General features: G+C 37.1%; 1 protein-coding gene across 4 annotated transcripts in view; it reads left to right on the top strand.

The window, feature by feature from the left end:
• Positions 1-12,857, top strand: part of znf536 (zinc finger protein 536) — a 174,957-nt gene that overhangs the window by 42,188 nt on the left and 119,912 nt on the right. Inside the window, exon 1 of one of the 4 annotated variants that reach the window (XM_067400576.1) lies at positions 342-365. The exons of the other annotated variants lie outside the window; for them this stretch is intronic. The gene's annotated coding sequence lies outside the window, so the exon portion shown is untranslated. Of the gene's footprint in view, positions 1-341; positions 366-12,857 lie in introns of those variants that run through there. 4 annotated transcript variants of the gene reach the window in all.

Here is a 12,857-nt window from a genome sequence, read left to right as displayed (position 1 = left end):
TATGGACGCAAAACGAAACAGTCCAGAGCTAATTCTGCTCTCATTATATTCCGACCAGATAGGGCCAAAGTGCCGGCGTAGATGGAATCACAGTATTCCTCTCTTTCTGGAAAGTAGCTCAAACCAGAGACTGCAGTGTTGAGAACTTTTATCGCAATCTTACCTAGGAGCACTCGGGCCATCTGTAGATTATTAGAGTAACAGTTTTTGTGCCCCACACTTTCCCTCAGCTTTCTTTATCTCGTCTAACATAGATAACCTGGCATTGGAGACCATCTGAGACGTGTGATGGGGGGTTGGTGGTGGAGGGGGGTGTCTTAACCTCCATTGAGGGGTGTGCTTGCAGCTGGAACGGCAGGCTGGAGGTAAATGGATCTTATTTTGAGGAGTGTCAACATGTGTAAGGGTGCCCACGGCTCATTGCACGGCCCTGATCCCTCCGCAGATAAGCTGATGGATGAGGGGCAGGGGCCCGGCCCCAACAAGGCCTGCTCTACACTTCTCTCTCCCTTCTCCCTCCATCTATATTCATATCTCTTTTTTGCCTAACAATACCTCCTTTCTCTTTTTCTTTGTCTCTTTGTTTTCCCATCTCACACAAATGTCTTTTTTTCGTCATGCCTCACTATCCATATATCTCTTGTGCCAGTTCTTCCTCTTCCTCATTGAATTTTCCATTTGTCATAGGTTGTCTCTTCTTTATCTGTATCCCTCTTTCTGTCTCTCTTTTTCTGGATCGGCACATTTATGTGCACTTCAGTTTGGTTTGAGTTGTACTAAAGCAATAATTTGTCTTTTTATACTATCATATATATTATTTTCGTCCAACCGGACATCATTAATTTGAGCAGACCTTGCATCTTTCTGAATTAGTACATTAAGGTGCACTTTAAAGTTGCAATGTAATGTAATGTGACGTACATCCAAATTAAATGGATTATTGAAAAAAAAAAGGTGGGGACATTGTTTAATCCATCGATTGTTCATAGGATGGAGGCAGATCTGAATCCAGGCTTGCAGTTGATTAAAAGAATGGGAGAAGTCTGTCGTTTCACCGGAAGATTGAGTTACAACTTATTTTAATTAAGAATTATGAGGTAAAAAAAAAAAAAAAAAAAAAAGTTATAAATTGCAGCACATGCATGGATGAATTGTTCACTATAAGATCAATAACATGCATTTAGAAAATATGAATGAATTTTCATTTTGGCAAAGTCTGACTTAGAGACCTACATAATGTAATTGTAGCTCAGCTTTGTCCAGCATTCGACTACAGTTGGCCTCAGCTCGTATTAAATCCTTCAAATATCTGCTTCCGCAATGTGTCATGTATACATGAACAGATTAAACATTGTAGCTTGACTACACAAAAACCTGCTGTAGCACCATTAAATGTAGTGAATGCTTCAGACACCGTTGAACACTAAAAAGCCTGTCTGCTCCAGGTCTGGCAGTCATTACTGCAGGACCACACTGGGAGACCCATAAACAACGTCCAATGGCTTTGTAACCAGGTTCCGTGGTTAAGCCTAATGCAGACCCGAATCAAACCCTATGTCCCGGTTCTTTCCACCTGCTGCATTTTCCCCGTCACCAGCGCCTTACCTCCATTTAATTCTTCCTGTTCAGCAACCAGCGCTGTCAAATGGCTAATTAGTTACAGATTGCTCTTTAACCCTGGGGTTATGCACCCCTAGCAGGCTGTAAAAGTCTTATGGGAGATGGAGTGTGGTTTACAATGTGGTGAAGTTAAGAGGTCACCAGAGTTGGAACACATGTGTGTGACTGGGCCGCGTTCATGTTTACCACAATGGCCGGCCCACTTTGGGAACTCCATAAACCCAAAATCCATTGCCTGTGGTTTCAACCGAAATATTTTCCTACCCCCTACAAACAGTCACCCATCCTCATACACACAGTCTTAGAAAGAGAACGCCATTGATGGGGTTGCACTCCAGCAATCTGTCATCCAAGGCATCTGGTGTGCCTTTCTTTTTCTTTCTAATGTCTCCTCCTCTGTCTCTTGTTTTTTGCTGTTCCAGTTTATCCCGCACTCCTTTCAGCATGTCATTACAAACATGCTCGATTGGATGCACAACAGTCGATGCAGCGGCCCCTCTAACAGGGGCTTCCTTTAATTCGCCAATCCCAATGTGTGCACCTGGGAAACCTCCTTTACCAGTTAACCTCAGCTGTCCTCTCAGCGACAAGACAGGCTGACTGATCAAAAATAAATAATTAAAGTCGATAAGAAGATAAGGAGAAAGGAGAGGCATGACATATTGTTGTGCACACTTCCATGCACACAAGTCCCATGATGCTTTCTTGTCATGGCACATCACACCCTCACTCTCTCTCTCTCTCTCTCTCTCTCTCTGCTCTTCTTTCTCTCCATCACCTCCTTGCTTCTGCATGTGTCTCTGGTGTTGGATGTCAAGCTAATAGTTCCGTAATGCATCCTTCCAAATGTTACTCACACAACCTTGCAAAGCAGTTACTCAGAAATCTAAGAGACAAAATCTCTTTCCTTAAACTAAGCTGGTATTTACAGTCATTTCATTTTTCTTCCCATCAGAAAATCTCTCTCGCTCTCTTCCCCTCGCCGTGTGGGTATATTTATGTGTGCATGTCTTCTGATGCAGAAGAAGAGGTGTCATTATCGATACAATGAGAACCATTCAAAAACCTGACCAAGAAGAAACTCGCACAACCTTGTAAGAGCTGTCATTAAGAGCTTTACCTGAAAGAATAAAAATACCACATAAGCTGTCAACACACATTAGTACCAAACAAGAGTCATTCAGTTTTCCTTTCTTTCTGCTCTTGCCTGATTTCAGACGTTTCACTGACTTTTTTTTGATATCTCTCAAAGTTTTATGAAAATGTATCTCCACAAAAATAGCGCATAATTACAGTATTTGCACGTGTTAATATTAACCATTTTCATCAGCAAGCAGAATGTTGTCTTCTTTGAGTATTCTCATAACTTCTGTCTCATATATCTGATGAACATGCCTCATTGAATGACTCATATTTTCCATAGCCATTTAAACACTTTGTTTTGACCATGTGTGTATGAGATAGGGACATAAATTACCAGTTTGGGTCTTAACGCAATTCGTGGTTCTATGTTAATTAATCATGCGGTCACACAAGAGTACTACCTAGTAAATAGTATCATGGGGAACAGTAACAAATCTGTGCGCTCAGATACAATGGCAATTGATTGCATTTCCAAATCTGTTTTGGGGCAAATGGAAAAGATTAGATGCTACGGTGGACTTATGGCTAGTTTTTTATGTGTGTGTACACATGTGTGCTGTTGTATGTTTTGTTGACAGGCCGCGGTTTTGGAGGTCCCTTATTTTAGTGCTTTTGGACAGGGAGACGATGCAATTGGCTTTGTTCAGTCTTGCTGGCAGTCGACACATGCTGACATCTGTTCCCTCCCAGCCAGTCAAACCAATCTCAATCAGGAGATATACACACACTCAATCACACGCACACACGCTCATGCATGATGAAATATTCAGTTGGTTTTCCCAATGCATGCGCACACACAGCATCACATTAACACCTTCAATCATATAGAGAGACACTGAAGAATATCACACAGTGATATACAAACACACACAGGCAGATGTGGTCATTACACTGGACGACTGTTCAGTAGGCCAGTTGCTTCCTTGAAGGTTACTGATTTGCACACAGCTGCAAAATTGGCAACATGTATCTGCGATGTGTGGAATCTGAAGCTGGTGTGGTATGAGGCGACCAAGACAGGATATAAGAGCTTGTCGGCTGTTTCTCCCGGGCAAATAACTTGCCGCAATCCTTCCAGAAAAAGAGCGAGTGTTCACCGAAAAAGATCCGTTTCAAATGAAACACAGCCGGGCCGAGAGAAATGAATGTGACACGGCCAGATTTTGTATTTTAGTTACAATTACCCTAAACTCCAAATTAATTATTTGCAGACGCAGAGCAATGGTGAGCAGGTGGTTACCATATTTGCGCGGGACAGTCTCAACTGCGGCTCATGCCTCGCCTGATAAAGCTGAAGCTCATATGACACACTGTCCCCTTCCCAAGAGCCTCCACCACACTCCCTACAGTCCCCCTCCCTCTTTCCTTCTGCTTTATTCTTTACCTCCATCCATCTCTCTCTCCTCTCTTGTCCCTCTAATGTGATATGACATCATTTATCCTCATCCATACATATTCAGCACTCGCTCATGAGTAATCATGTACATTGGAGTTACACCCACTCCAGCAAACCGCCTCCCTTCAAAGTGACTCTGGATCATTTCAATAGTTCCACCTTGAGGGGATTCAAAGTGGGGGAACAAGCGCTGAAGAGTTGAAGTGATCTAATGTTATTAACTGATCAAACTGACTCAAAGAGGAAATGGAAAATCTGTAAGCCAAGAGAACATATGTAGCTTGGGTAAAAGACACATCGGACTTAACACATTGTGATTATTTATTTTATTTTTTTTTCAAACCATTGTGCCATAGGATCTTTTACTTTAATCCACAGACATATGAGTTTTCCTTAGATAAACATCTATCAAAGGATGTGTTTGTATAACCAAGCATTCATTTATTCACAAACAATACAACACTTTCTGTTAGGATAGAACTATGGGCACTTATGGCTGCTTTCTTTTATTTTCTTGTTTTTATTTTTATTCATTTTTGCATGTATTTGCTTTTTCTATATACATTTTATTGTTTAACTTTTGATTTTCTTGATTTTAATTTTAAAATAAAAATATGATAATCCATCATAAAAATGTTTATTAAATGTTAACTTTTCCGTCATTTATGACACCATGCATTTTCCGGCAACCATGTTTTCACTTTTATATGGTAGGGGGCGCAATAGAAGCATTGCTTGCACACGTAAGCTAACGTGATCATCAAACATTAAACAGCATATAAATAAAACTGCTGAACATTACAGAATGAAATATCAAACCCATAAAGAGGTTCAGGATTGTACAAGCTTTGGGGTTGTTGATGGACTCAATCCACTAGTGCACTTTTTTTTCTTTTTCTTTTTTTTTTTTTTCTTTTCTCGATCTTGGTATAGTCTTTGAGCTTTTTGCTCAAAATTTAGCTTTTTTCTATGAAACCTTCCCACATTCAAGTGCTGATTAAAAAAAAAGAAAAAAAGAAAAAAAAAGAATGCTTGAAGCTAGAATATTTTTCTTGTTTAAAAACAGAGGCACTGTTCTTTATTTTGATATATTTTATGTTCAGATATTCATACAATTTATTCTGAGGGCCATGAAAGCTTTGTAAAAATTATCAAAAATGCTGGCAGTTAAAGAGTTAAAAACAATAATCTGATCAAATATTGAAATAAGTCATTTGAATATTTATTGTTTAAAAATTATATACATTTTTGCAGAAATGACTGATTTGGCCTCATTTTACATTTATTTTTATTTTTTTTGTTCAGAATTAGAATGCATGTTTACCAGGGAGAAAACTGTCAGTGAAGAATATGACTGAGATTAAATGAGACATGTTGTGTGAATAAATAAAATAATAATAAAAAATCAAGGTAAATATCAGTTTAATATAATAGATTTTTTTTTTTATTATTGTGTATCATGTCTTACAAAACTAAAAGTTTTTAAATTATGAAAAAAAAGAAGATATTATTTAATTGTCTGTATTTGGGATACATAAAATGCTAGGTAATAAATAAATAAAAATGACAGAATTCCTTGTGATTCCCTTGTGAAATTTGTAAAAGTTCAAATATGTGCCAAAGTGCCCATAGTCGCAGAAACACCCTTATATTGAGCTCAGTTTCTCCTTCTCATCTCTGTGAATATTCTGTATGTTTGTGTCTGAATGTTTGTGTGGAATCTTGAAGCGTCTGCTTGTAAGAGGGACTGAGGAGCATGACAGTAATATTGTATGGCAGACACAACTATTTCACTGGGGCTTAGAGGCCCTCCCGGATGATGTAGTCTGTCAGCGCTACACAGATCCAATCTGAACTCCGCCACCACTCTCCAATATTCACTTGGATTATGTCTCGGAATATGACTGAGCGCTCTGAAGACATGGAGAAGGAGAGGAGGAGAGAGGTAGATGGAAGGAGAAGGAGATGAGTAATCCTCATGTGACTTTATAATGCTGTAGATGAAGTGTAGAGAGAAGGCGTACCGTGGGACGGTTTGCGGTTGACACACATGCACGCACACACATGCTTTACATTCTCTGCTTGTCATTTGCACCTGCTTATTTGGATTTAACACTTGATTTAATGTCCTAAAGCTACAGCACCACAAAAATTCAGAAACTCATACCGATGAAAGAAACTAAGAATGATGGTGAGAGGAAGAAAAATCATAACAACAGATAATTATTCAGCCTGCTGAGGAAAAATCGGAGCGAGGGGCGCAGGCATTCTGAGGGAGGACGGTAACATTCTGTTCTACTGAGCAATTTGATGATAAAACAACAAATAGGCACACAGATCAGATGGGCTAAAGAACTGATTAGAATATATCAGCACACCTCTTCTCAGCTAGCCAGCTGCTTGGAAAACACAGTCTTAGGGCATAACGTCAAGCAGAGTGAGAAGAGCTTTTGTGCATGTGCATGTGTGTGTGTGTGTGTGAGAGAGAGTGTGACTCTTTTTAATTCATTGTTCTTGGCCTTAGATGTTCCACACTATTCATTTCTGATAGTAGATAGTATAAACAGTGGCTTGTTACTCTCTACTTAACTGCTCATAATTAACCGATCAACAGTTCAATTACACTGGACTTGATTTTTTTCTCAATGTAATTGTTTTTAATTTAAGGGCAAAAGCTACTATTAAAAGTTGTTTAGATATGATTTTGAATATTATACTATTTTAGCTTTTAGCAAGTCTTTATAATCATTTGGGCTGTTTCTTTTGTGGGTGGGGAGAATAGTCTCGTCCTATGCAGATGAGTAAACAAATCAGATTGCTGTCAGGATTCACCAATCAGGCTCAATAAATTTGATGTGTAAAATTAGCTTAATGTATACTACACACACACACACACACACACACACACACACACACACGCACACATTATCAAATATTAGCAAATAGCAAAATATTCAGTGGAATTCCATTGTCAGTAGTTTAGCAATGTACCGTATGAAACACAGCCAAAACAGCCAAGAAGCTTTCAGGTGAATTTGCTTCACCACCTTGAACCCGTTGTGAAATCTGTATGACGAAATCTTTCACCCTCGCACGGAATTCCCGTTCATGTGCGTTCGAGAAAAAATCATCAAACAACAATAAATGTGAATGCTCCATTAGTGGTGGAGAATTTGATTCCTACCAGTGAAATTAAATCTTTGGAATCTGATAGAATTGATAGATTTGTTTTTATTTGGTTTATTTGGCATTTGTTTGGTGATGGTTTCTGGAGGTTATGACGTTACGGCCATAGAGAACTAATTGTTCACTTAAATGGTTTGTTCAAAAACATTAATTTGCGAATAAAACACCATTACCAAAAGTTATTGTGGGAAGACTAAAAGGTGAGGATGTTTAACTTGCAAAATGTAATTTAAAGTGTTCTAATTATGGATGCTTCCAGAATTTTTCTCTCTTTTCAAATGTATTTTCTTGACTTTAAACAACATTACAGCATTTAATGGCTGTATGTGAGCTACATAAACTGTGGCTCTCACAGACACTTCATCCCAACCTGCTCCTCAGCTCTCTCACATCCAACAGCTGGACTCTTATTCCAGTCGTCAGACCCCCTCTATGGCTAATGTGTTCGTTCATGGTATTAGTGTTACTGAGAGGGTGAGTGAGTGAGTGAGTAAGTGACAGAGAGATAAAAAGATAGAATTTACCATTTGTAAGTTAAACCCATTCCAGCTTTGGCCCAGTTTAAATTACACTGTTTTTCTTTTTTGATTTCCATTTTGCGCATAATGCCTCTCTCTCAGCATGTTTTAAGTTATATTATTAGCGGGTCTCTGGAGAGTTTCCCCCCTCGTTTTTGGGGTGGGATTCTAGGCTCTGGATGCATTAGCTCTCTGTAATTGGCGAATGATCATGGGATGGAGTGTGGATGGAGAGAGAAGCACACACACACACTCGGCTCGGTGCTGTATGGCCGCGATACTGGAAGTCAGCGAGGGCCCTATCAGTCAAGCCTAATGCTCGGCCCTAATACACTTTAATAGCTTCCTCCGCTGTCTCCGATCCCTCTTCAACACTGATCTGAAATCATCTTTCTTATTCTTTTTTCGGGGGGCTTTGCAGACTTTCACAGCATTTATTGCTGTCACCTGTCTCGTGTGTTCAGATTAATACGGACCGATAGGGGTAGGTTGGAAAAGGAAGCCATTTATTAGCGTTCGGATGTGTGTTCGGCAAAAGGCTAGAGACTTGGCTGAGCCGACGCGCCGTTTGAAGAGCGGGCCCGTTTGAGCCCAGGATCCGTCACATAAATGTGTAAAATACCCGACGCCCGCGCAGGCTGTCACACAAAGGGCTATCACCCTATTATTCAAGAGCAGCCATGGAGCCAGGCCAGAGTAGAGTGTTTCTGGGGGGAAGGGAAAAATCGGCTTGATTGTGATTTGCCATTTATAATTGGCCAACGATGTGAAATGGTCGGCAGCCAGACTTTTTTAAAAAGGCAATCTGCGGCGGTGGAGGGGCCGATGGTTCGCTAATGACAGCTAGCGCGATACGCCTTGGGAACAGAATGGTGCTCGTGTAAGGGTAGGGAACACAAATATGTTTATCTGTAGTCAGCGATGTTTGCATGACTCAAATGGCATTGTCTATTGATTTTCTTTTCCAAAACATCGGCAACACAATGGAAGCGCAATACAGAAGCATAAGCGAAACATTTCTGCAATTTGAAAACAAACAAACCAAACCCATCTTTAATTCCAGAGTCGCTTGGCTTATTAAAGAAGTTACGCAGTTCATTTTGCCTTTTGTTTGTGCCTGTAATCTTAAAGGGAATACTTCTGCTCAACGCTTTTCGGTCTCTGTTGCGCGTTTGTGTTTGTCCCTGGTCTGGGGAGCTGGATTTAAGCTCTGAAATGACAGAGTTCAAGGCTGATACTCCTGTTGGCAGTGAGGCATGGCAGACGATTTCTCGAGGGGGTCTGCCTCCACATTGTGAGCTCGACAAAAGATAGTATTTGATAAAGGTCCCCCTCCCCAAAAGCCCCCATAAATAATGAAAAGTTAATGAAGAGGTAACTTAATGATGTAATGAATATGGCAGCGCAAGGTCAAACAGAACTGTCGTGGGTTGGGTGGGCATGTGAAGCGTATACTCGTCTGTGTGTGTTTGCGCGCGTGTGTGTGCAGCTTTAATGAATGTTTTGTCACAGGAAGTGCGATAATGTTTAATTAGTTTCATGTGTGTGCGGCATGCTGTATGATTCTTAGATGACCTGCTCTCAGATATTAACTGTGAGTGTGTGTGTGTTGGAGGTCGCTCAACAGAAAAAAGAAGAAAAAAAAAAGATGAGAAAGCGAGCAGTTTGAGGGAGTGTTTCTCACAAGTGTACACCTGTGTGTGTTTATGCAAGGGAGAGTGCTTATGAAACCCTTCTGTTTTGGACAGTTTGTTTGGAAGTGTATTGTATGCATGCTGGTCTAGTTGTAGGTTGGGTCTAGTCTGGTGATTAAATATTGAGAATGTCTGAATAATATGTTGGTTCCAGGTGCAATTGATGGGGCACACAAGCAAGTGACTCAATGGCACTGGCTAACACACTGTTTTGTCCTTTAATGTGATCTAGACATGTTATATGTGCCTCAAACGTGTATTTTCACCAACTTCATTACTTTGCTATTGTTATTAGACAAACAACAATCAGTCTGTAAACTCAACACCGCTGGGTTTTCTTGTTGAGGTGGTTCTGATTTCAGTATGTTGTTCTGGTGTGTAAAGTGTCTAGTCGGCAGCAGGCAGGTAAGCACTTCGATCTGTTTCTCCTGGACTGAGGTGAGGGACTACCATGCCGGTGGTCTCAGCTTCAGCTCTGACACTCGGCTCGATCCATTAGATAATAGAGGGTGTGTGGGGTGAAATAGTAGAGAAATGCCAGTTGGAGCCATGGTCTAGCGCTTAGCATATGTGCATGCAAGGTGCATTTCCTGTTCCTCCTGTCATTTCTTTTCCTCTCTCCAGTTTTAATTACAGGCATTGGCATCAAGATAAAATAAAAAATAAAATAAAATAAATAAAATAAAAGTATATTTCAAATAAATGCTTTTCATCAATAGTTCTGAAAAAATGTATCCTGGTTTTAACAAAAACAACATTTTTCAACATTTTCAACATTGATATTAAGAATTTTTTGAGCACCAAATCAGCATATTAGAATGATTTCTGAAGGATCATGTGATACTGAAGACTGGAGTAACAATGCTTTGCCATCACAGGAAATAAAATATATTGAAATATAAAACAAGTTGTGTTACTGAAAACAAAAAACAAACAAAAAAAACTACCTCAAAAAATTACCTCAAACTTTTAAACAGCAGTGTGTGTGTGTGTGTGTGTGTGTGTATATATATATATTCCTGTGATGGCAAAGCTGAATTTTCAGCATCATTACTCCAGTCTTCAGTGTCACATGATCCTTCAGAAATCAATCTAATATGATGATTTGCTGCTCAAGAAACATTTAATGTGTACAATTGTAGAAAATATTTGTGTACAATATTTTTTTTTCAGGATTCTTTGATGAACAGAAAGTTCAAAAGAACAGTGTTTATTTGAAATATAATGTTTTGTAACATTTTATAAATGTCTTTACTGTCACTTTTGATCGATTTAATGCATCCTTGCTGAATAAAAGTATTAATTTCTTTAATTTCTTTTCAAAAACATAAAAATTCTTACTGACCCCAAACTTTTGGACGGTAGTGTATAATGCTGCAGAAGCTTTGTATTTCAGATAAATGCTGTTCTTTTGAACTTTCTATTCATCAAGGAAACTTGAAGAAAAAGTACACAACTGTTTTCAACATTGATAATAATAGGAAAGTTTCTTGAGCAGCAAATCAGCATATTAGAATGATTTCTGATGGATCATATGACACTGAAGCCTGGAGTAATGATGCTGAAAATTCAGCTTTGCCAACACGAGAATAAAGTACTTTGTAAAATATATTCAAATAGAAAATTATTTTGAATTGTAATAATATTTCACAATATTTCTGACTTCTTTTAAAAACATTAAAAATCTTACCGATCCCAAACTTTTGATCAGTGTATATATATATATATATATATATATATATATATATATATATATATATATATATATATACAGTAGTCAACATGTGGATTAAAAAAGTTAATCAGAGTTGTCCTAAAACCTTCTTCTTAGGACAACTTTGATGAACGTTTTTGATCTACTTCAAATGTTGACTACTGTGTGTGTGTGTGTGTGTGTGTGTGTGTGTGTGTGTGTGTGTGTGTGTGTGTGTATGTGTGTATATATATATATATATATATATATATATATATATATATATATACATATACATATATATATATATATATATATATATATATATATATATATATATATACATATATATATATATATATATACATATATGTATGTGTATATATATATATATATATATATACACACATATATATATATATATATATATATATATATATATATATATATATACATATATATATATATATATATATATATATATGTATATATATATATATATATATATATATATATATATATATATATATATATATATATATATATATATATATATATATATATATATATATATATATATATATATATATATATATATATATATATATATATATATATATATATATATACACATACATATATATATATATATATATATATATATATATATATATATATATATATATATATATATATATATATATATATATATATATATATATACAGTCAACCCAAAAATTATTCAGACACTAGATATAATTTTTTACTAGTTGGTGCAGGACACAATAGTTCATTTATGTAAGTGAGGATAGCAAAATAAAGTAAACTGTGACATATTATACCCAAAAATTCTTCATACAGTGGGCTACCAGTAAAATTTATAAACATTTGGGACCAAAAATTATTACACTATTATTACACATTATTACACTTTGACCTGACCATGTTTTGCTTAAGTGTTATCTGACATAATTACGATTATTTTTTTTCTGAAAGTTTAACTCTGAATGAAATGTTCAAGGTGTCTGTATAAAATTTGGTTTGTACATTTATATATGACAATATATATATATATATATATATATATATATATATATATATATATATATATATATATATATATATATATATATATATATATATATATATAAACGTGATACTTTGGTGTAATAGGTTAGTCATGTGATTTTTTTTTTTTTTTATATTATTATGGTTATGATGAATGTGACATCAATATTTAATAATCTTAATAGTTATTTTTCATAGTATGTAATGCAAGCCAAAAACCAATCCATTGATATCTGTGATAAAATCCTCATATGATATAGACGTCATCGGTAAGTATTAGATCACAACACAGACAGCAGATGCTTGGCCGGCACTTTCATATGCAGTCAGAGAAATCTCAAAACAAGACTGGACTCACACAGGGACCCTAGCAAGAGGTCGGTGAGTTTTTATCTGTGTCTCCTGAAACATTTACAGTTCCCCGACAGCTCTAGAGCTGGCCAGGCGTGATTTGTAGTTCATGTGCAGATGTGTGGCTGAGAGACGTTTTAATGTGACGGGCGAGACGTTTCTCAGTCTGTCTCTGCGGGTTTATGGAG

This window comes from Chanodichthys erythropterus, chromosome 11 (genome assembly GCF_024489055.1).
Source record: "Chanodichthys erythropterus isolate Z2021 chromosome 11, ASM2448905v1, whole genome shotgun sequence".
In the NCBI taxonomy this organism is placed as follows: domain Eukaryota; kingdom Metazoa; phylum Chordata; class Actinopteri; order Cypriniformes; family Xenocyprididae; genus Chanodichthys; species Chanodichthys erythropterus.
The sequence above is the reverse complement of the archived record's forward strand: the minus strand, read 5'-3'. Positions and strand labels throughout refer to the sequence as shown.